At 36.9% G+C, this 24,763-nt stretch overlaps 1 protein-coding gene across 1 annotated transcript in view; it reads left to right on the top strand.

Moving 5' to 3' along the window:
* LOC117080919 (olfactory receptor 9Q1) overlaps positions 1 to 24,763 on the top strand; it is a 152,004-nt gene that overhangs the window by 50,448 nt on the left and 76,793 nt on the right. The window lies entirely within an intron of this gene.

Here is a 24,763-nt window from a genome sequence, read left to right as displayed (position 1 = left end):
GTAAATGGTTGCCCTCTAGAAAACCCATCACTGGTATTTTCTCTTGAGCATCTCCTCTCTTTGAAAACATCTAATGGAGCTGATATGGTGTATTGTTCCTGGTTAAAATCCACCTGTTGGCTCATAACTGGAGTCCTCCACAAAGATGACAGACTCTGAGAATCTAAGAATTGGAAGACTTGGCAAAGACATTCACCTTACAAGTGTTGAAGCAAGGACAGAAACAGAATTCTTTTAACTCAATCCCATTTCTTTTTCCAGGAGACAGCACTGATCCTTGTAGACCATTTGACTGTTTTGTGATAGAGAAATTGAGGAAAGACTTCCCAAGGAGCTCAAATAAAGGGTATTTATTCTATGCCAATGCGTGTGACAAGTTCAGCTTCACAGAGGTTGAAGATGCAGGGTAGGTCCTACATCAGGAAGGTCCTAGAGACTACAGCAGAAGGAAGTCAAGGATCTTTGTTTTGGTGTACACCACAGCCATAACTCAGTTGTACTCTAAGTTCTGAGTCTTTTTTTTTTTTTTTTTATCTTTCTGGTGTCATCGCTCTCAATTTTAGGGCTTTGCAAAAAAATTCCCTGGGCTCCTGAAGGAGTGATGGAATGGCTTGAGGAGATCCATTATTATCCAAGTAGTGAGTGAATGAAAAGGGTTCTAAAATAAATTAAAATTATATACTTTTCAGAGTATTTGTTTATCAGTAAATTGAATTTTTATATTGGTAGAGCTCTAAAACAGTTTGTAGGAGATTTGCAGAAGTGGCCACAATATCTCAAAGCAACTCTCATTAAAAGACTGAATTTATCTCTCCATTTCTTGAAACTGTATGGTCTTATGACTTACTTTGACTGATAGAGTGTGGTGGAAGTGACGTCATGCCATTCATAGCCCTAGGCCTCAAAAGGCTTTGCGGCTGCTGTTTTTGTATTTTTGGAACCATGAGAATGCCATGTGAATGAGCCTGGATAGCCTACCGGAGAACAGGAAACCATGAGAAAAGGAGCCCCAGTTGCCTCAGTTGTACCAGATGAAGTCATTATTGACCATTCAGGCCCATACCTTGCAGAGAACTACAGGCAAATGAACATATCCAACCAATATCAGCCAAGTCCCACTCAGACCAGAACTGCCCAGCTGAGCCAACACAAGCTGCTGACCTGTGGAAGAGTGAGTTTAGTGAATGGCTGTTGGTTAAACGCACTAAGTTTTTTAAGTTTTAAGTTACGCAGCAGAAAGTAATAAATACCTTGTTCTACAAAAACGATTTTCTTTTTCTTTCTTTTTCTAAAATGTCAACTTCTATTTTAGATATGGGGGTACATGTGCAGGCTTGTTACATGGGTATATTGCACCCAGGTAGTGAGCATAGCAGCCAATAGGTAGTTTTTCAACCCACACCCTCTCCTCCCTTCCCCCACTAATAGTCTGCAGTGTCTATCGTTCCCTTGTTTATGTCCCGTGTGCTCAATGTTTAGCTCCCATTTATGAATGAGAATATGTGGTATTCAGTTTTCTGTTCCTGTGTTAATTTGCTTAGGATCATGGCTGCCTGCTGCATCCATGTTGCGGCAAGGGACATGATTTTATTCTTTCCTAGGTCTGCATAGGATTCCATGGTGTGTATGTACCACATTAAAAAAAAATCCACTTCACTGTTGATGGGCACCTACGTTGATTTTCTATCTTTGTATTCTGCATAGTGCTGTAATGAACTTATGAGTGTATGTGTCTTTTTGGTAGAACAATTTATATCCTTTTGGGTAGATACCTAATGATAGGATTGCTGGCTTGATTGGTAGTTCTATTTTTAGTTCTTTGAGAAATCTCCAAACTGCTTTCCACTGTGGCTGAACTATTTACATTTCCACCAATAGTGTGTGAGCATTCCCTTTTCTCCACAGCCTCACCTGCATTTGTTGTTTTTTGACTTTTTAATAATAACTATTCTGATTGGTGTGTGGTGGTATCCCACTGAGGTTTTTTATTTGCATTTCTCTGATGATTAGTGATGATTAGCATTTTTCCATACGGTTGTTGGCTGCTTGTATGTCTCCTTCTGAGAAGTGTCTGCTCATGTCCTTTGACCATTTTTTAAAATTATACTTTAAGTTCTAGTGTACATGTGCACAACATGCAGGTTTGTTACACAGGTATACATGTGCCATGTTGGTTTGCTGCATCCATCAACTTGTCATTTACATTAGATGTTTCTCCTAATGCTATCCCTCCCCTTGCCCTCCACTCCCTGACAGGCCCTGGTGTGTGATGTTCCCCATCCTGTGTCCATGTGTTCTTGTTGTTCAACTCCCACCTATGAATGAGAACATGTGGTGTTTGGTTTTCTGTTCTTGTGATAGTTTGCTTAGAATGATGGTTTCCAGCTTCATCCATGTCCCTGCAAAGGACATGAACTCATCCTTTTTTATGGCTTCATAGTATTCCATGATGTATATGTGCCACATTTCTTAATCCAGTCTATCACTGATGGACATTTGGGTTGGTTCCAAGTCTTTGCTATTGTGAATAGTGCCACAATAAACATACGTGTGCATGTTTCTGTACAGTAACATGATTTATCATCCTTTGGGTATATACCCAGTAACGGAATTGCTGGGTCAAATGGTATTTCTGGTTCTAGATCCTTGCGGAATCGCCACACTGTCTTTCATAGTGGTTGAACTAATTTACACTCCCAACAGTGTAAAAACGTTCCTATTTCTCCACATCTTCTCCAGCATCTGCTGTTTCTTGAGTTTTTAATGATCACCATTGTAACTGGCGTGAGATGGTATCTCACTGTGGTCTTGATTTGCATTTCTCTAATGAGCAGTGATGATGAGCTTATTTTCATATGTTTGTTTGGCTGCACAAATGTCTTCTTTTGAGAAGCATCTGTTAATATCCTTTTTGATGGGGTTGTTTATTTTTTTCTTGTAAATTTGCCTAAGTTCTTTGTAGATTCTGGATATTAGCCCTTTGTCAGACGGGTAGATTGCAAAAATTTTCTCCCATTCTGTAGGTTGCTTGTTCACTCTCATGATAGTTTATTTTGCTGTGCAGAAGCTCTTTAGTTTAATTAGATCCCATTTGTCTATTTTGGCTTTTGTTACCATTGCTTTTGGTGTTTTAGTCATGAAGTCTTTGCCCTTGCCTATGTCCTGAATGGTATTATAGCCTAGATTTTCTTCTAGGGTTTTTATGGTGTTAGGTCTTACATTTAAGTCTTTAATCCATCTTGAGTTAATTTTTGTATACGGTGTAAGGAAGGGATTCAGTTTCAGTTTTCTGCATATGGCTAGCCAGTTTTCCCAGCACCATTTATTAAATAGGGAATCCTTTCCCCATTGCTTGTTTTTGCCTTTGACCATTTTTTAATGGGGTTGTTTTCTGCTTGTTGATTTGTTTAAGTTCCTTATAAATTCTGAATATTAGACCTTTGTAGATGTATATTTGTGAGTATTTCTCCCATTCTGTAGGGTTTTTTTGTATGTAGATAGTTTCCTTCGCTGTGCAGAGTCTCTTTCATTTAATTAGGTACCACTTGTCAATTTTTGGTTAATTGCAGTTGTTTTGAGGACTTAGTCCTAAATTCTTCCCCAAGGCCGATATCCAGAGGGTATTTCCTAGGTTCTCTTCTAGATTTTTTTTTTCTTAAATTTGAGGTCTTACATTTAAGTCTTTGATCCATCTTGGGTTAATTTTTATATATGGTGAAAGGTAAGGGTCCAGTTTCATTCTTCTGCATATGGGTGGCCAGTTATCCCAGCACCATTTGTCGAATAGGGAATCTTTTCCTCATTGCTTGTTTCTTTCGACTTTGTTGGAGAGCACATGGTTATAGGTGTGTGGATTTACTTCTGGGTTCACTATTCTGTTCCACTGGTCTATGTGTCTGGTTTTGTACCAGTACCATGCTATTTTGGTTACTATAACCTAATGTCATAGTTTGAAGTTGGGTAGTGTTATGTCTCCAGCTTTGTTCATTTTACTTACGATTGTTTGGACCATTTGGTCTCTTTTTTCTTCCGTATGAATTTTAGGATAGTTTTTTTCTAATTCTGTGAAGAATGATGTTGATAGTTTGATAGGAATAGTATTGCATCTGTAGATTGCTTTGGGTTGTATGGCCACTTTAATGATACAGATTCTCCCAATCCATGAGCATGGAATGTTTTTCCATTTATTTTTGTCATCTGCAATTTCTTTCAGAAGTATTTTGTAGTTCTATCTGTAGAGATCTTTCACCTCCTTGATTAGCTGTATTCCTAGGTATTTCATTTTCTTTGTGGTTATTATAAATGGGATTATGTTCTTGATCTGACTCCCAGCCTGGACATTATTAGACATGCTACTGATTTTTGTACATCCATTTTGTATCTTGAAACATTATTAAAATAGTTTATCAGTCCTATTAGCCTTCTTTAGATGTACATCTAAGATGGACATCTTTAGATGTACAAAGAACTGGTACCAATCCTACTGAAGCTATTCTAAAAAAATTGAGGAGGAGGGACTCCTCCCTAACTGATTATATGAAGCTGGCATCAGCCTAATATCAAAATCTGGCAGAGACTAAAGGGAAAAAGAAAACTTCAGGCCAATATCCCCAATGAACATACATGCATAAATCCTCAAGAAAATACCAGCAAACTGAATCCAGCAGCAAATCAAAAAGTTAATACACCACAAGCAAGTAGGCTTTATTCCTGGCATCGAAGGAACATACCTCAAAATAAGAAGAGCCATCGATGACAAACCCACAGCTGATATCATACTGAACGGGCAATAACATATGTGTGCATGTGTCTTTATAATAGAATGCTTTGTCATCCTTTGGGTATATACCCAGTAATGGGATTGCTGGGTCAAATGGTATTTCTGGTTCTAGATCTTTGAGGAATCGCCACACTGTCTTCCACAATTGTTGAACTAATTTACAGTCCCATCAATAGTGTAAAAGCATTCCTAATTCTCCACAGCCTCAGCAGCATCTGTTGATTCCTGACTTTTTAATAATCACCATTCTAACTGGCATGAGATGGTATCTCATTGTGGTTTTGATTTGCATTTCTCCAATGACCAGTGATGATGAACATAGGTTTGTTGACTGCATAATGCCTTCCTTTGAGAAGTGTCTGTTCATATCCTTTACCCACTTTTTGATGGGATTTTTTTTTCTTGTAAAATTTTTTTAAGTTCCTTGTAGATTCTGGGTATCAGACCTTTGTCAAAGGGTAGCTTGCTAAAATTTTCTCTCATTCTGTAGGTTGCCTGTTCACTCTGATGATGTTTTCTTTTGCTGTGCAGAAGCTCTTTAGTTTAATTAAATCCCATTTGTCAGTTTGTCAATTTTGGCTTTTGTTGCAATTGCTTTTTTTTCTCTTTGAGACGGAGTTTCACTCTTGTTGCCCAGGTTGGAATGCAATGTCATGATCTTGGCTGACTGCAACCTCTACCTCCTGGTTTCTAGCGATTCTCCTGCCTCAGCCTCCTGAGTAGCTGGGATTACAGGTGCCAGTCACCAGGCACAGCTAATTTTTTGTATTTTTAGTAGAGACGGGGTTTCACTATGTTGGCCAGGCTGGTCTCAAAATCCTGACCTCAGGTGATCCACCCACCTCGGCCTCCCAAAGTGTTGGGATTACAGGCATGAGCCACCATGCCAGGCTGTTGCAATTGCATTTAGTGTTTTAGTCACTGAAGCCTTTGCCAATGCCTATGTCCTGAATGACATTGCCTAGGTTTTCTTCTAGGGTTTTTATGGTTTTGAGTTTTACATTTAAGTCTTCAATCCATCTTGGGTTAATTTTTGTATAAGGTGTAACAAAGGGGTCCAGTTTCAGTTTTCTGCATATGGCTAGCCAGTTTTCCCAGCACCATTTATTACATAGGGAATCTTTCCCCATTGCTTGTTTTTTGTCAGGTTTGTTGAAGATCAGATGACTGTAGATGTATGGTGTTAATTCTAAGGTCTCTGTTCTGTTCCATTGGTCTATATATCTGTTTTGGTACCAGTACCATGCTTTTTGATTACTGTAGCCTTGTAATATAGTTTGAATTCAGGTAGCCTGATGCCTCCAGGTTTGTTCTTTTTGCTTAGGATTGTCTTTGCTATGCGGGCTCTTTTTTGGTTCCATATGAAATTCAAAGTAGTTTTTTTTTCCTAATCCTGTGAAGAAAGTCAGTGGTTGCTTGATGGGGATAGCATTGAGTCTATAAATTACTTCGGGCAGTATGGCCATTTTCACAATATTGATTCTTCCTATCCATGATCATGGAATGTTTTTCCATTTGTTTGTGTCCTCTCTTATTTTCTTGAGCAGTGGTTTGTAGTTCTTGAAGAGGTCCTTCACATCCTTTGTAAGTTGGGTTCCTAGGTATTTTATTCTCTTTGTTACAGTTGTGAATGGGAGTTCAGTCATGATTTGGCTGTTTGTCTGTTATTCGTGCATAGGAATGTTTGTGATTTTTGCACATTGATTTTGTATCGTGAGACTTTGCTGAAGTTACTTATCAGCCTAAGGAGATTTTGGGCTGAGACAATGGGATTTTCTAAATATACAATCATGTCATCTGCAAACAGAGACAATTCAACTTCCTCTCTTCCTATTTGAAAACCTTTATTTCTTTCTCTTGCCTGATTGCACTGATCAGAACTTCAATTCCACGTTGAATAGGAGTGGTGAGAGAGTGCATCCTTGTCTTGTGCCGGTTTTCAAAGGGAATGCTTCCAGCTTTTGCCCATTCAGTATGATATTGGCTGTGGTTTTGTCATAAATAGCTCTTATTATTTTGAGATACATTCCATCAATACCTAGTTTATTGAGTGTTTTTAGCATGAAGGGTGTTGAATTTTATCAAATACCTTACCTGCTTCTATTGAGATAATCATGTGGTTTTTGTCATTGGTTCTGTTTATGTGATGGATTGCATTTATTGATTTGCATATGTTGAACCAGCCTTGCATCCCAGGTATGAAGCCAGCTTGATCGTGGTGGATAAGCTTTTTGATGTGCTGTTGGATTTGGTTTGCCAGTATTTTACTGAGGATTTTTGTATCCGTGTTCACCAGGTACATTGCCCTGAAATTTTCTTTTTTTGTTGTGTCTCTGTGAGGTTTTAGTATCCGGATGATGTTGGCCTCATAAAATGAGTTAGGGAGCAGTTCCTCTTTTTCTGTTGTTCAGAATAGTTTTAGAAGGAATGGTACCAGCTCCTTGTTTGTACCTCTGTTTGAATCCACCTGGTCTGGGGCATTTTTTGGTTGGTAGGCTATTAATTACTGCCTCAATTTCAGAACTTGTTATTGGTCTTTTCAGGGATTCAACTTCTTTTTGGTTTAGTCTTGGGAGGGTGTATGTGTTCAGGAATTTATCCATTTCTTCTAGATTTTCTAGTTTATTTGCATAGAGGTGTTTATAGCATTCTCTGATGGTAGTTTGTATTTCTGTGGGATCAGTGGTGATATCCCCTTTATCATTTTATATTGTGTCTATTTGATTCTTCTCTTTTTTCTTCTTTATTAGTCTAGTGACTGGTCCATCTATTTTGTTAATTTTTTTTTAAAAAACACAGCTCCTGGATTCACTGATCTTTTGAAAGGTTTTTTGTGTCTCTATCTCCTTCAGTCCTGCTCTGATCTTAGTTATTTCTTGTTTTCTGCTAGCTTTTGAATTTGTTTGCTCTTGCCTTTCTAGTTCTTTTAATTGTGATGTTAGTCCGTTGATTTTGGATCTTTCCAGCTTTCTGTTGTAGGCATTTAGTGCTATAAATTTGCTTCTTAACACTACTTTAGCTGTGTTCCAGAGATTCTGGTATGTTGTCTCTTTGTTCTCATTGGCCTCAAAGAACTTATTTGTTTTTGCCTTAATTTTGTTATTTACCCAGTAGTCATTCAGGAGCAGGTTGTTCAATTTCCATGTAGTTGTGTGGTTTTGAGTGATTTTCTTAATCCTGAGTTCTAATTCGGTTCTATTGTGGTCTGAGAGACTGTTATGATTTCTGTACTTTTGCATTTACTGAGGAGTGTTTTACTTGCAATTATGTGGTCAATTTTTGAATATGTGCTATGTGGTGCTGAGAAGAATGTATATTCTCTTGATTTGGGGTGGAGAGTTCTGTAGATGTCTGTTAGGCCCACTTGGTGCAGAGCTGAGTTCAGGTCCTAAGTATCTTTGTTAATTTTCTGTCTGATTGATCTAATATTGACAGTGAGGTGTTAGAGCTTCCCACTATTACTGTATGAGAGTCCAAGCCTCTTTGTATGTCTCTAAGAACTTGTTTTATGAATCTAAGTACTCCTGTATTGGGTGCATATATATTTAGGATAGTTAGCTCTTCTTGTTGCATTGATCCCTTTACCATTATGTAATGCCCTTCTTTGTCTTTTTTGATCTTTCTTGGTTTAAAGTCTGTTCTATCAGAGACTAGGATTGCAACCCTTGCATTGTTTTTATTCCTCTCCATTTGCTTGGTAAATATTCCTTGGTAAATTTTGAGCCTATGTGTGTCTTTGCATGTGAGATGGGTCTCCTGAATACAGCACACCAATGGGTCTTGCCTCTTTATCCAATTTGCTAGTCTGTGTCTTTTAATTGGGGCATTTAGCCCATTTACGTTTAAGGTTAATATTGTTATGTGTGAATTTGATCCTGTCATCCTAGCTGGTTGTTTTGCACATTAGTTGATGCAGTTTCTTCATAGTGTCATAGGTCTTTATATTTTTGTGTGTTTTTTGCAGTGGCTGGCACCAGTTTTTCCTTTCCACATTTAGTGCTTTTTAAATGAAGGATATACTTAATTCTAATTTTTTTTACACTGAACTGTAGAAATATTTCAGATTCTGTATTTTTCATGTGCAATTTTTTTGGGTCTCCAGTTAGAATATTTTTCAACACGAAATAATAATATATATTACAACATATATTTTACAAGACCAAATAATAATATATGTTTTGAATGTTTCATCAGATTTAGATATGAAAACGTGATTGTTGCTATGAACTATTTTATTTTAATTCAAAATACAAGTTCATCCAATTAAAATTGGGAGCTGTATCCAAAGATACAGCTTTCTTGCTACAAGTCAATACATTCTAAGCCACAATTATGCATTTTCAGAATTACACATTTCAGAATTATACACTGCTTTTGCTTCTTTTTTTGTTTCTCCTTTTTATACAGGGGATAAATTTCAATGCTTTCCAGTTTGCAAGATCAGTTTCCAATATTTTGAATTTGCTAATGTCTTCAAAATTTGAAGGTTTTTGTGCTTTATTTACCACAGGTTGTGATTAAAGACTAAAGATTTCTAACTGATTTTGAAGAAAACACAACTAGAATTTTGAGAAAATGTTCATGAGTGGGTTCAATACTATTGTAGGTTAATTACAGGGTCATATTTTAAACACTTAAACACTTCTCTGATCCTATGGATTAGAGGCAGGAAAGCAACAGTGAGCTACAGAACTACCCTGCAGAGGGTTTATTGTTTACATTTTTGTTTTTTTAAAAATCTAATTTCATGTTGATAAAAAAACTTGGCAACTCAACTTCTCTAACTCTGTCTACTCTAAAAATGTTTGTAAATTTGAGCAATTATAGCTTCTATTTTGATGGAAAGAAAATCACATCTTGTTTAGATGCACTTCAAAATTATGTGTATCACACTGATTCCAAATATAAATGTTTCACAGATTTCATAATTCAATAAAAATATTTTTTTATCATGACGTTATATTTCACTGAAATTTGAATTTAAAATATTTATAAACTATGCATCTGACAGAGGACTAATATCCAGAATTTGCAAGGGACTCAAACAACTCAACAACAACAAAAACAAATCCATTAAAAAGTGGGCTAAAAGCATGAATAGACATTTATCAAAGGAAAACGTACAAATGACCAACAAGAATGTGAAAAAATGTTCAACATCACTAATCATCAGAGAAATACAAATTAAAACCACAGTGAAATATTGTCTCATACCAGTCTGAACGGCTACTATTAAAAAGACATACTTTGGGAGACGAGGCAGGCGAATCACAAGGTCAGGAGATTGAAACCATACTGACTAACACAGTGAAACCCTGTCTCTACTAAAAATACAAAAAATTAGCTGGGCATGGTGGTGGGCACCTGTAGTCCCAGCTACTCTGGAGGCTGAGGCAGGAGACTTGCTTGAACCCAGGAGGTGGAGGTTGCAGTGAGCCAAGATTGCACCATTGTACTCCAGCCTGGATGACAGAGTGAGACTCCGTCTCAAAACCAAAAAAAAAGACAAAAAATAACAGATGTTGGCAAAGGTGAAGAGAAAAGGGGATGCTTATACACGATTAGTGTGAATGTAAATTAGTACAACCTCTATGAAAAATAATAAGATTTCTCAAAGAACTAAAAATAGCACTACATTTGATCTAGCAATCCCACTACTGGATATCTACCCAAAGGAAAAGAAATAATTACATCAAAAATATACCTGCACTCATATGTTTATCACAGCATTATTCGCAAAAACAAAGATATGGAATAAACCTAAGTGTTCACTGACGTATGACTGAACTAAAAATGTGGTATATATACACAAAGGAATACTACTCAACCATAAAAAGGATGAAGTCATGTCTTTTGCAGCGACAGGGATAGAACTGGAGGCCATTATCTTAAACTAAGCAAGTCAGTCACAGAAAGACAAATACTGCATGTTCTTACTTATAAATGGGAGATAAATAATGTGTACACATGGACATAGATTGTGGAATGGTAGACATTGGAGACTTGGAAGGGTGGGTGTGGTGACAGCAGAATGGATGACTGAAAATTACTTAGTACACATTTTTCAGGTGATATATACTCTAAAAGCCCCAATTTCACTGTTACACAATCTATCCACATAACAAAAATTACACATGTACCTTATAAGTTTATACAATACCCCCCTCAAAATGCATCTACAACAAAACAGTGTTGTTTCTAAGGTTGATGTTTTTTTGGCTGAATTTAAATACTCACAATGTCAGATATTTTATCTTTGACAGAATGAACTTTCAACCACTTTACTTTGAAATGAATGCAAAAATCAAATTATTGGGATAACTTAAATGATTTTCTGGTTGAAACATTTAATGATATGTTATATGACTGTCACCATTTCACTGTGTCCAAAATAATATTTTTGCTATTAGAACCAATATTTTACTAAGTATTGCTTTACTCTTTGTGTGCCCAAAAAATTGAAATTAAAAAATGAACAAAATTACCTTTGATTTCAATGAAAAGTCATGGTTCATAGAATGAAGTATAAACACACCTGCTATAGTTGTGTTTTAAATCATTATCATCAGGCACAGCCTTTGAAAGCAAATCCTCATGCATCTTCAACAGATTTTTATCCTCTAGTCTTCAAATCCTCATGGACATTACTGTGGCTAAGACAAGGGATGATAGACACTGACAAACATTTTGTGCAAAATACATGTTTGTCAATTTTGTTGAGTAACATGCATTTCTATTTCTTGAGTTTACTGCTGTTGAGAGTATTTATTGCAAAATACAAAAGGTTACCAAACAAAATATATTGCTGTGGCTTTGTATCATACAAAAACTGACCAAACCACTGTAGCAAGAGCTTTCAAACTACCCTCTAGATTTTTTACAGCAGGGCTTTTAGTCCTTGTTTTCTGCACATTTTTCATTTATACCTAAAAGCCTGCCAATGGACAACCTGTCAGCTTTGTGCATCTTCCATGCTATGGCATGGACCATAATACAACTGGCTGGTACACCAGGTGGCTGCTAGGAGCAGCAGTATAGAATATTCTCTCACTTCTACCCTAGACCACAGAAATTAGCCCTCCCTAGATCCTTATGTCTGATATCTCTATCTCTATATCTCTCTATCTATCTCTCTCTCTATCTATCTCTCTATCTATCTATCTATCTATCTATCTATCTATCTATGTATCTTCTAGTCTTCAAATCCTCATGGACATCTGACAGATAAATAAATAAATAAATAAATATTTAATAGAGAACATCTTCTGTGCTTGTATTAGTTCATTCTCCTGTGGCTATGAAGAAATACTCGAGACTGAGTAATTTTTAAAGGAAAGAGGTTTAATTGACTCACAGTTCTGCAAGGCTGGGGAGGCCTCATGGACTTACAATCATGGCAGAAGGGGAAGCAAACACATCTTTCTTCATCTGGCAGCAGGAGAGAGAGTGAGTGCTGCACAAAGGGAGAGACACCTCATAAAACCATCAGATCTCATGAGAACTAGCTCACTATCATGAGAACAGGATGGGTGAAACCACCACCATGATTCAACAATCTCCACCTTGTCCCTCCCATGACAAGTGAAGATTATGGGAACTACAGTTCAAAATGAGATTTGGGTGGGGACACAAAGCCAAACCGTATCAGTGCTCTCTTAGTATAAGAGATTTGGCCAGGCGCGGTGGCTCAAGCCTGTAATCCCAGCACTTTGGGAGGCCGAGACGGGTGGATCACGAGGTCAGGAGATCGAGAGCATCCTGGCTAACATGGTGAAACCCCGTCTCTACTAAAAAATACAAAAAACTAGCCGGGCGAGGTGGCGGGCGCCTGTAGTCCCAGCTGCTCGGGAGGCTGAGGCAGGAGAATGGTGTGAACCCGGGAGGCAGAGCTTGCAGTGAGCTGAGATCCGGCCACTGCACTCCAGCCTGGGCAACAGAGCGAGACTCCGTCTCAAAAAAAAAAAAAAAAAAAAAAAAAAGATTTTAGTCTGGAAAGAATCAGGAAAATCAAGATAAGATATGATTGATTTGTCTTTTAGATTTAAATACACATCAAAGTGACAACTCTGTTCCATGCATGCATGTCTCACACCATAGTAGGTCTCACCATGGTAGAAGCTAGAGGTATAAACTGAAAGTTACAAAACTAATAATAAAAAATGGAAAAATTTGGGACAAACGTTACATTGACTGGAATGCCTGGACAACAGATGCATTTAAAGACTACTATGGAAAGCCATGAAATTGTAAATATACTTTTCCCTCCCTCTCTTTCTTTCTCCCTCATTTTCTCTCTCTCTTCTCCCTCTTCCTTTCCTTCTTTTTTTTTCCAGGAGAACCGACTACCAAATACAGGTTTTCTGTTTTATGCTGACAGCACTTTACTGAGGTATAATTTACATACAGTAAAATACATTAATCTTACATGTATAGCTGAATGAATTTTAAAAATATGTATGCATGCATATCACCACCACACAGATCAAAATATTAAAGATTTCTGCACCCTAGAAAAATCCCTTTCTGTACCTGTCCAGACAATCATTCTTCCTCCACCCTCCACAGACAACCGCTATTCTGACATCTATGACTACAAATTAGTTTGCCTACTTAAGCTTCATATAAATGGAATCATGGAGTATGTTCTCTTGTGTTTGGATTCTTTCTTCTTTTGGTAATACGTAATTTTTTAATTTTTTAGAGATGGAGTCTTGCTGTGTTGCCCAGGCTGGAGTGCAGTGGCACTATCAGTTCACTGCAGCCTCTACCTCCTGGGCTTAAGCGATCCTCTCACCTCAGCCTCCTGAGTAGCTGGGAATGTAGGCCTGCACCATACACACTGGGCTAATTTTATTTTATTATTATTTTTTTTGAGACAGAGTCTCACTCTGTCAACCAGGCTGGAATGCAGTGGTGCGATCTCGGCTCACTACAACCTCCGTCTTCTCGGTTCAAGCAATTCTCCTGCCTTAGCTTCCTGAGTAGGGGAGATTCCAGGTGCCCATTACCATGGCTGGGTAATTTTTGTATTTTTACTAGAGACAGGGATTTACCATGTTAGCCAGGCTGGTCTCGAACTCCTGACCTCAAGTAATACATCTGCCTTGGCCTCCCAAAGTGCTGGGATTAGAGGTGTGAGCCACTGTGCCTGGCTTAATTTTTAAATGTTTTTTGTAGCGATGGGGGTCTCACCATGTTGTTCAGGTTGGTCTCAAACTCCCGTCTTCAAACGATCCCCCATCTTGGCCTTCTAAAGTGCTGGAATTACAAGTGTGAGTCACTGCACCTGGCCTTGGCTTCTTTCTTTCAACATAATATTTTTTGAGATTTGCCCATGTTGTTGTATGTATAAATAGGAATATACTACAGTTTGTTTATCCATTATTCTGTCCATACACATTTGGGTTATGTTCAGTGTTGAGCTGTTGTGCAGCAAGTTTCTGAGGACATTCTTATAAATGCCTTTTTGAATGAGTATATGCATTTATTTCTCTTGCATATACACTAAGGAGAAGGAATTACTGGGGCATAGGTTAGATGTGTATTTTAACTTTATAAGAAACTGGCAAATGGTTTCCAATGTCATACAGTTTTATACGGACCATGCCAAGTGTTGGAAGCCATACGGAGAAACTGTAACTCTGTATTGTGGGTGTAATGTCAAATGTAAAACCATTTTGGAAAATAGTATGGCAGTTGCTTAAACATTTAGACATTTGTCTACCATAAAACCCTAGGTATTCCACTCCTAGGTATTTGCTCAAGAGAAATAAGATGGCATCATATATCCACACACAGACTTCTGCATGAATGTTCATAGCAGCCATGCAGGTATCAGGCAAAAATGTAAAACAATCTAAATGTTCATCAGCAGGTGAATGAATAAACAAATTCTAGCATATCCATTTAAGGAAATTCCGTTCAGCCATCAAAAAGAACTCATGATGCATGCAACAACATGGATAAATCCCAAGATAATTATGCTGAATAAAGCCAGACAAACATGAGTAAATCTTTTGATTCAGTTTGTGTAAAATTGTCAAAAATGCAGAGTGATCGATAATGACACAAAGCAGATAAGTGTTTGTGTGGAAATGGAGCATGGGAGAGAGACGGATTACCAAGGTGCGTGAATAAACTTTTTGGAGTGATAGATACGTCCTTTAGGTTGATTATGGTAATTGTGTGTATATGTGGCAAAACTCTGTATGTCAATTCAATCTCAATAAAGCTAACTAAAAAAAGTTGAACATTGCTCTTTCCTCTTCTATTTTTTGAAGAAGTATGTATAGAACTGGCATTTCTTCCTTCAATGTTTGAGAGAAATCATCTGCACCCGGGGTTTTTAATCCCGTCGTGGGGATGGAGTGGGAGTGAAGTGTTCTTAATTATAGATTCAATTTCTTTAACAGGATATATGACTCTTTAACAGATATGTGACTATTCAGATTCTATTTCTTCTTGTTTTAGTTTGTGAAAGTTAACTTTATTAAGGAATTTGTTTCGTTTGAGTTGTCAAATTTTTTGTCATGCTAGTTGCAGTATCTCATATTTTATTATATCAATAGAATCTGTAGTAATGCCCTTTTTCATTTACATGATTGTAGTTATAACTTTTACTAATCTTTTCAAGGGGCAAAAATTAACTTTTTTGGAGTTTTAAAAATCTATTTTTAGGCTGAGGCAGGAGAATGGCATGAACCCAGGAGGTGGAGCTGGCAGTGAGCTGAAATTGCGCCGCTGCACTCCAGCCTGGGCAACAGAACGAGACTCTGTTTAAAATAAATGAATGAATGAATGAATAAATGAATAAATAAATACATAATCTATTTTTATTAGCAGCTTTGTTGAGGTATAATTGACATTGATCTGTTTTATGTTTTATTGATGTCTTCTCATTCTTATTTCTTCTTTTATTTGATTTTCTTTGGATTTAATTTGGTTTTCTTTTCTAGCTTCTTGAGTCGGAAGCTTGGATCATTGATTCCAATTTTTTCTTTCCTACTATAGTCATTTAGAATTCGAAACGCTACTTTAGAATCAACCCATGAAGTTTCATGTTTATTTCACTAGTGTTCATTTTAAAGTATTTTCCTATTCCTATGCATGATTTATTCGTCCATGCATGAGTCATTTAGGAGTGTGTTGTTCAATTTCTTTTTGTTATTAATTACTTGTATTACTACTTTTATTCCATTGTGGTGAAATAACGTATTTGGTTTGATTTCAATCCTTTGTGATTTATTAAACCTGACCAACATGTGATCCATTTTGGTGAATTTTCTGTATACACTTGAATAGAATTTGAAGTCTGCTGGTTTGGACTGTAGCACATCCTACATGTAGTTAGGTGAGGTTGCTTAATAGTGTTTTCCAAATCTTATTTATCCTAAATGATTTTTTGCCTACTCTTTCTATACATTATGTATAATATATAACATAATGTAATAAAAATATATAACCTAATACAATATATTAAACATACATAACATATAACATAATGTATAACATTATTTCTGTACATTATAAATTATTGTATTTTGAAGCTATGTTATTGGGTGCACAGATATGTAAGGTTGTTATGGTCCATCTGATAAATTCATCATCTTATCATCATGAAATGTTTTTCTTTATCTCTGGAACTTTGGAACTTTTTATCTTTGGAACTTTGTTCCAAAGTCTCTTTTGTATAACATTAATACAGGCACCTGGCTTTCTTATGCTTAGTGTTTGCGTGGCATATAATTTTCCATTCTTTTATTTTCAACCCATTTGTGTCCTTTTCCTTGAACTGTGTCCCTTGCAAGTAGCATATAGATGGATCGTCTTATTTCTAGTAGTATGGCAATCTTTGTCTTTGGTTGATCAACTTCATCCACTTACATCTAATGGAATTACTGATGTGACCCAGTTTAAGTTTTTTATCTGGCAATTTCCTTTCTATTTATCACATTTTCTCTTTGTTTTCTTGTTTCTCTTTTCCTTTCTCTTGAATCAATCAAGTTTTTTCCTTACTATTTTGTTTTAGCTTGTCTTTTGGCTTTTTAGCCATATTTGTTTGTATCATTTTTTAAAATAGCTGTTCTTAATTTATAACATGCATCCTTTTGTGACTGTCAACTACTCCCAAATTTAGTGACTTAAAATGACATGCACTTATTGACTCATAATATTTTGTGAATCACATTAGATAGGGTGCCTTAGTCTCTGTTCCACATAGTGTAGGCTAGTTACAAAGCTAGGTGGGCTGGGTTGGCTAGCTCTTCTACGCCAAGTAGTCTCTTATCCTTAAGGATGCTAATCCTTGGAGCAGCATTTCAAGAGAGTGAGAGCAGAAGCTGTAAGTCTTCTTGAGACCTTGGCTCAGAACTCATACAGCATCACTTTGCCACATTTATTGTAGACTCTAACTCTCAATGGAAGGATCTCTAGACAATATATGGCTATTTTTTGTTCATCACATAGTGGCTGCTCTAAAAATGGTAACACATACCCTTAATTTATTATAGATTGCCTTGAGTTAATTTCCTACCATTTCATGTTCAATGTAAAAACCTTACAATGGTATAACTCTGTTTACTTTTTCTCTTTGTCCTTTGTGCTATAATTGTCGTATATGTTGCTTTTGTATGTGTTATAAGCTTTATCATAAATTGTTATTTTAATTAGACAGTCCTTAAAAATTTGAAAAAGCAGTCTTTTATGTTACGCATGTTTACCCTTTATGGTGTTTCTTTCCCCTTCCTGTAGGTAAAAGTGTTCATTTGGCACTATTTCTTTTATATTTATGTTTATTTTCTGTATGTTTAGATTTATATTTAATATTTCTTATAGTTTGTGTCTACTCAAACTATTTCTTTCAGCTTCAATTTATCTGAAGATGTGTATTTAGAATTCATTATTGAATTATTTTTTACAGAGTATAGAATTCTAGGTGGTCATGAATGGATGAAGAAAACATGGCATATATACACAATGGAATTTTATATGGCTATTCATCCATATAAAAGAATGAAATTCTTGGGCCGGGCGCGGTGGCTCAAGCCTGTAATCCCAGCACTTTGGGAGGCTGAGACGGGCGGATCACGAGGTCAGGAGATCGAGACCATCCTGGCTAACCTGGTGAAACCCCGTCTCTACTAAAAAAATACAAAAAATTAGCCGGGCGAGGTGGCGGGCGCCTGTAGTCCCAGCTACTCGGGAGGCTGAGGCAGGAGAATGGCGTAAACCCGGGAGGCGGAGCTTGCAGTGAGCTGAGATCCGGCCACTGCACTCCAGCCTGGGCGACAGAGCGAGACTCCGTCTCAAAAAAAAAAAAAAAAAAAAAAAAAAAAAGAATGAAATTCTTTCATTTGCAGCAACATGGATGGAACTGGAGAATATTGTGTTAAGTGAAATAATCCAGGCACAGAAAGATAACTATCACATGTTCTCACTCATATGTGGGAGCTAAAAAATTGATATCATGGAGGTGGTGAGTTGAATGGTGGTGGTTATCAGAACCTGAGAAGTGTAGTGGGGTTGGAAGGAAAAGATGGGTTAGTTAGTGAGTACAAAAATACCATCAGAATAATTAAGTTCTAGTTTTTGATAACACAATAGAATGACTATACATATATTTATTTATATATATATACACACACATACACACATATGTAGTGTGTATATATATGAGACAGGGTCTTGTTCTGTTCCTTAAGAAATCTTTATACTGTTTTCCATAGAGGTTGAGCTAATTTACATTTTCACCAGCAGTGTGTGGTTGCCACATCCATGCCAACATTTATTGTTTTTTGACTTTTTAATAATGGCTATTCTGGCTCTGGTAAGGTGGTATCTCATTGTGGTTTTAATTTGCATTTGTCTGATGATTAGTGATGAACATTTTTTCATGTGTTTGTTGGCTATTTGTATATCTTCTTTTGAGAAACGTCTATTCATGTCATTTGCCCACTTTTTGAAGAGATTATTTGTTTTTACTTCTTACTGATTTGAGTTCCGTGTAGATTCTGGTTATTAGTCCTTTGTTGGATACATAGTTTGTAAATATTTTCTCCCATTCTGTGGGTTGTCTGTTTACTCTGATGATTATTTCTTTTGCTGTACAGAGTGTTTTCGTTTAATTAGGTCCCATTTATCTCTTCTTGTTTTGGTTGCATTTGGTTTTGGGGTATTAGTCATAAATTCTTTGCCTAGGTCAATGTCCAGAACAGGTTTCCTAAGTTATCTTCCAAAAATTTTTTTTCTTTTGAAGCAGAGTTTCACTCTTGTTACTCAGGCTGGAGTGCAATGGCACAATCTCAGCTCACCTCAACCTCCGCCCCCGAGGTTCAAGAGATTCTCCTGCCTCAGTCTCCCGAGTAGCTGGGATTAAGGCGTGCACCACCACGCCTGGCTAATTTTGTATTTTTAGTAGAGATGGGGTTTCTTCATGTTGGTCAGGCTGGTCTCAAACTCCCCACCTCAGGTGATCCGCCCACCTTGGCCTCCCAAAGTGCTGGGATTACAAGTGTGAGCCACCACACCTGGCCATCTTCCAGAATTTTTACAGTTTCAGATCTTAGATTTAAGTCTTTGATCCATAGCCTATAGTTAGGTCTTTTTTTTTCCAATTTGGCTAGTGTATATTTTTTAATTAGATAGTTTAATTCATTTACATTCAAGGTTATTATTGGTAAGTGAGGACTTCCATCATTTTGTTAATTGTTTTCTGGTTGTTTTGTATGCCCTTTTCAACTTTTTTCCTCATTATTTATCTTTGCAGTTTAGTGTTTTTCTGTATTGATAAGGTTTGAATCCTTTCTCTTTCTGCTCTTTCTGTGAGTTTTATACTTTCATGTGTTTTCATGATGGTAGTTATTGTTCTTTCACTTTCAGATGTAGGACTCCTTAAGTATCTCTTGTAAGGCCAGCCTGGTGTTGACGAATTTCCTCAGTCTTTCCTTTCCTGAAAATATTTTATTTCTCTATCATTTCTGAAGAAAAGCTTTTCTGGGTATAGTATTCTTGGGTGGCAGGTTTTTTTTTTTTTTTTTTCTTTCAGCATTTTGAGTATATCATTCTATTTTCACTTGGCCTGCAAGGTTTCTGCTGAGAAGTCTTCTGTTAGTATAATGGGGATTCCCTTAGATGTGACTTGACATATTCTCTTGCTGTTTTTAGAATTCTCTTTGACTTTTTTTTTTTTTTTTTTGAGACGGAGTCTCGCTCTGTCGCCCAGGCTGGAGTGCAGTGGCCGGATCTCCGCTCACTGCAAGCTCCGCCTCCTGGGTTTACGCTATTCTCTCGCCTCAGCCTCCCGAGTAGCTGGGACTACAGGCGCCCGCCATCTCGCCCGGCTAATTTTTTGTATGTTTTTAGTAGAGACGGGGTTTCACCAGGTTAGCCAGGATGGTCTCGATCTCCTGACCTCGTGATCCGCCCGTCTCAGCCTCCCAAAGTGCTGGGATTACAGGCTTGAGCCACCGCGCCCGGCCTAATTCTCTTTGACTTTTTAAAGTTTGACTAAAATGTGCCCCAGAGAGAATCTTTTGGGTTGAATCTATTAGGGACTTTTAAGCTTCCTGAATCTAGATGTTCACATCTCTCTCAAGACTTTGGAAATTTTCAGCTATTATTTCATTATATAAGTTTCCTACAGTTTTCCCCATCTCTTCTTCTTCTTTAGCATCCATAGAATGTATATTTGTTCACTTAGTGGTGTCCCATAAGCCCTGTGAATTTTCTTCACAAGTTCATAAATTCTTTCTTCTGCTTGATCTAATCTGTTGTTGAAACTCTTACTTGTTGATTTGATTTGATTTGATTCACTGAATTATTTGCATCTATATTAGCCCATTCTCACGTTGCTATAAGGGCATACCTGAGACTGGATAATTTATAAAGGAAAGAGGTTTAATTGACTCACAGTTCCACAGGGCTGGGGAGGCCCCAGGAAACTTACAATCATGACAGAAAGGGAAGCAAACACGTCCTGCTTCACATGGCGGCGGCAAGGAGAAATGCAGAGTGAAGAGGGGGAAACCCCTTATAAAACCATCTGATCGCATGACAATTCACTCACCATCATGAGAATAGCACGGAGGTCACCGCCCCCGTGGTTCAATTATCTCCCACTGGGTCCCTCCCACAACATGCAGGGATTATGGGAATTACAGTTCAAGATGAGATTTGGGTGAGGACATAGGCAAATCATATCAGCATTCAATATTTCTTTTTCATGATTTTTTATGACATCTATCTCTTTGTTAAATTTTTCACTCAGATCATGAATTATTTTCCTGATTTTGTTGAATTACGTATCTATATTTTCTTGTATCTCACTGAATTTCATGAAGATTATTGTTTTGATTTTTTTGGCATTTCATAAATTTCATTTTTTGAGATCTGTGAATGGAAAATTAAAATTTTTTTTTTTTTTTTTTTTTTTTTTTTTTTTTGGAGACGGAGTCTCGCTCTGTCGCCCAGGCTGGAGTACAGTGGCCGGATCTCAGCTCACTGCAAGCTCCGCCTCCCGGGTTCCCGCCATTCTCCCGCCTCAGCCTCCCGAGTAGCTGGGACTACAGGCGCTGCCACCTCGCCCGGCTAGATTTTTGTATTTTTTAGTAGAGACGGGGTTTCACTGTGTTAGCCAGGATGGTCTCGATCTCCTGACCTTGTGATCCGCCCGCCTCGGCCTCCCAAAGTGCTGGGATTACAGGCTTGAGCCACCGCGCCCGGCATATTTTTTACTTCTTAATATTTCTCATGCTACTACATTATCAGTGCATCTGGTGGAATAGTCACCTCTTTCAATTTACTGGAGTACCTTTCATAAGGAAATAATTATTTCCGTAAATGGGACCTAGGATGTCAATTGGGCAGGATGCATTGGCTTTGATTCTGGGTAAACACAGTAGTATGTTTTAACAGCTTCTTCAGCTGTTAAGAAGAAGTGTTTGTGAGTGTCTCAGTGGGTTAGACTTTGAGAGTTTGTTGTAGCAGAGGTGTGCCTTTGCCAGGGATGGGCTCACTGGACTGGTTCTCAGGCAAGGGTGTGCATGTGTATGCAATGCGTCGGTAGCATGGATACTTTTGGAGTAGTTATTTTGTACAAAACATTCTTTGCTACTAGGCCAGATTTCATTTAAACATGCATTGGCATCTAAACCAAACCTAATTAATCAGAGTCCTTCTCCGGGAATACTATTAGTGAAATACAATGTAGTTTAAAATACTTTACTGTCTGAAGCCAAAAATATGAAAAAATGTATACTGAGTAAAACTAAAATACATGAAACTTGTATTTTGTACAAGGCCATGACCTGCCATATGAACAGAAGGAGTGGAGAAAAAAGAAAAGAAAGAAGCCCGTGGATAAAGAAGAAGAAGGATGAGAGGCAGAGAAAGGTCAATTCTCAGTTGGCTGGTATTTTTTTTTTGTTTTTTTTTGTTTTTTTTAATGTAAAACATACCCAAAACAGAAGTCTTTATCCCCTATCCCTAAAATTGCCTTTTCCCAAATCTTCTCCAGTACCATCTGAGGTATCCAAAAATAAGTATATTTTGCCTATACAAAATAAGCTTTTGTACAGGCAAAACACAATAATTTCCCCAAATATGGGAGCAGTGATTTGTAGGAAATAAGATGAACAATAAAAAAGTAATCTGATTATTCATGATTTTTTGGAATGTTAATAATTGTAACCACAGAGAATCCCTTGGAGAGTCAGTATTCCTTAGCCAATGTAACATTTTTGTTTTATCTTTAATGGTCTCCTTTTGGTGAGGCAGGACTATGTGACTAGTTTTAACCAACACACTGAAGCAGTAAATGTCCATGTGTAAATTTGTAGTCTTTTATCCTCTGCTCTGGTGATTGAGGAGTTTGCATGTTCCAGACAGTACAGCTGTTAAAATGGTGGAGCTTCTTTAATCCTGGGTGCCTGAATGGCTACATGAAGCAGAGCCCCCTGTCAATTTGCCTGAGTCAAGCATTATGAACAATAAATAACATACTTTTTTGGAGTCGATTGTTGCTACAGAAAACCTAACCAATTCTGACTAATCCAAACTTACAAATTAATTTTCATCATCTTTAAGTTGTATAACAATTCTTTCAAGTAGGAAATATTTTTCTTTTTTGATTTGAGGAAACTGATGTTCTGAGAAGGTAGATTTTTTTTTCTGTAATTTACAGAGTCATTAAATAGCAGAGAGGATACAAGTCCACTTTTATTATAAATTCTATGTAATTCTGCATCTACACCCCCGGTTAACCAGACATTATCTTTAAGAAATTGTGTAGAGAAGGTAAAATAGACACTAATAGTACTTTATTACTCAACCATTTAAGTTGCCATGACATGCAAATGAAATGATGACAATGCTCTGTAAGATTTATTCTGAAGCTGCAATTAATTAATTTGTATCTTTATTGAGGTATAACTGATATACCAAAAACTGTACATATTTAATATATAAAATGTGATGAGTTTGGTTATATGCTTACATATAATACCATCACCAAAATCAAAATAACAAAAATATTCACCGCCTTCAAAAGTTTCCTTTTGTCCCTTTTCCGTTGTTGTGGGAAGAGCAATTACATGAGATCTACCCTCTTAATAAACTTTCAAGTGTACAAAACCGTATGGTTAACCACAGGCTCTAGGTTGTGCAGTAGATCTCTGGGACTTATTCATCTTTTTAAACTGTAACTTCATATCGACTCAAAAACAACTGCCCATTTCCCCTTCTCTTCATGCCTTGGCAACCACCAGTGTATTTTCTGCTTCTATAAGTTTGAATATTTTAGATACCTCATAAAAACGGAATTATACAGTATTTTCCTTCTGTGACTTGTTTGACTAAGCACATGTCTTCCAGGTTCATCATCCTGTAGCAAATGGTACAATTTCCTTTTTTAAGGCTAATATTCCGTTTTTTGTCTATACCACATTTTGTTTACCCATTCATCTGTTGATGGATGCTTGGATTGTTTCCATGTCTAGGCTATTGTGAATAATGATGCAATGAATGTGGGAGTGCAGATCTTTCTCTGAGATCCTAATTTAAACTCTTTTGGATATATGTCCAGGTGTGGGACTGCTGGATCATTTGATAATTCTAGTTTTAACTTTTTGAGGAAACTCTCTACTGTTTCCCATAGTGGCTGTACCATTTAACATCCCCACAAACATGTTCCACCCCCTTGGACACTGAAACATGTCCAAGGGTTCCAATTTTTGTATATTCTCATCAACATTTGCTATCTTTTTTTAAATAATGGCCTTCAAAATAGGTGTGAAGTGTTATCTAATTGTAGTTTTGATTTGCGTTTCCCTTATGATTTAGTGATGCTGAATACCTTTTAATATACCTGTTGGCTGTTTGTAGGTCTTCTTTGTAGAAATATCTATTCAGTTCCTTTGTTCATTTTTTAATTGTATTATTTATTTTATTATAATTGAGTTGCTGGAGTTCCATATATATTTTAGCAATTAACTTCTTATTAAACAGATGGCTTTCAAATATTTTTTACCATTCTTTGGGTAGCTTTTTCACTCTGATGATTGTTTCCTTTGCTGTGCTGAAGATATTTGGTTTGATATAGTTCCACTCGTCAATTTTTTATTTTTTTTCTGTGTTTTTGGTGTCATTATCTATGAAATTATTGGCAAGACCAATGTCATGAAGCTTTTCTCCTTTTTTTTTTTTTTTGAGTTTTACAGTTTCAGGTCTTACATTTAAGTTTTAAATCTATTTAGAGTTAATTTTTGTGTGTGCATAAGATAGGGTCCAATGTCATTCTTTTGCATAGGGACATGCAGTTTTCTTAACACCAGTTATCGAAGAAACTGTCTTTTCCCCCATTGTGTATTCTTGGCACCTTTGTCAAAGATCAGTTGACCATATATGTGTGAGTTTATTTCTGGGCTGCCTATTCTGTTCCATTGATGTGTATGTCTATTTTTATGCCAGTACCATACTGTTTGAATTACT

This window comes from Trachypithecus francoisi, unplaced genomic scaffold (assembly GCF_009764315.1).
Source record: "Trachypithecus francoisi isolate TF-2019V2 unplaced genomic scaffold, Tfra_2.0 Lachesis_group8, whole genome shotgun sequence".
Taxonomy (NCBI): Eukaryota; Metazoa; Chordata; class Mammalia; order Primates; family Cercopithecidae; genus Trachypithecus; species Trachypithecus francoisi.
This window is presented reverse-complemented; position numbering and strand designations above follow the sequence as displayed.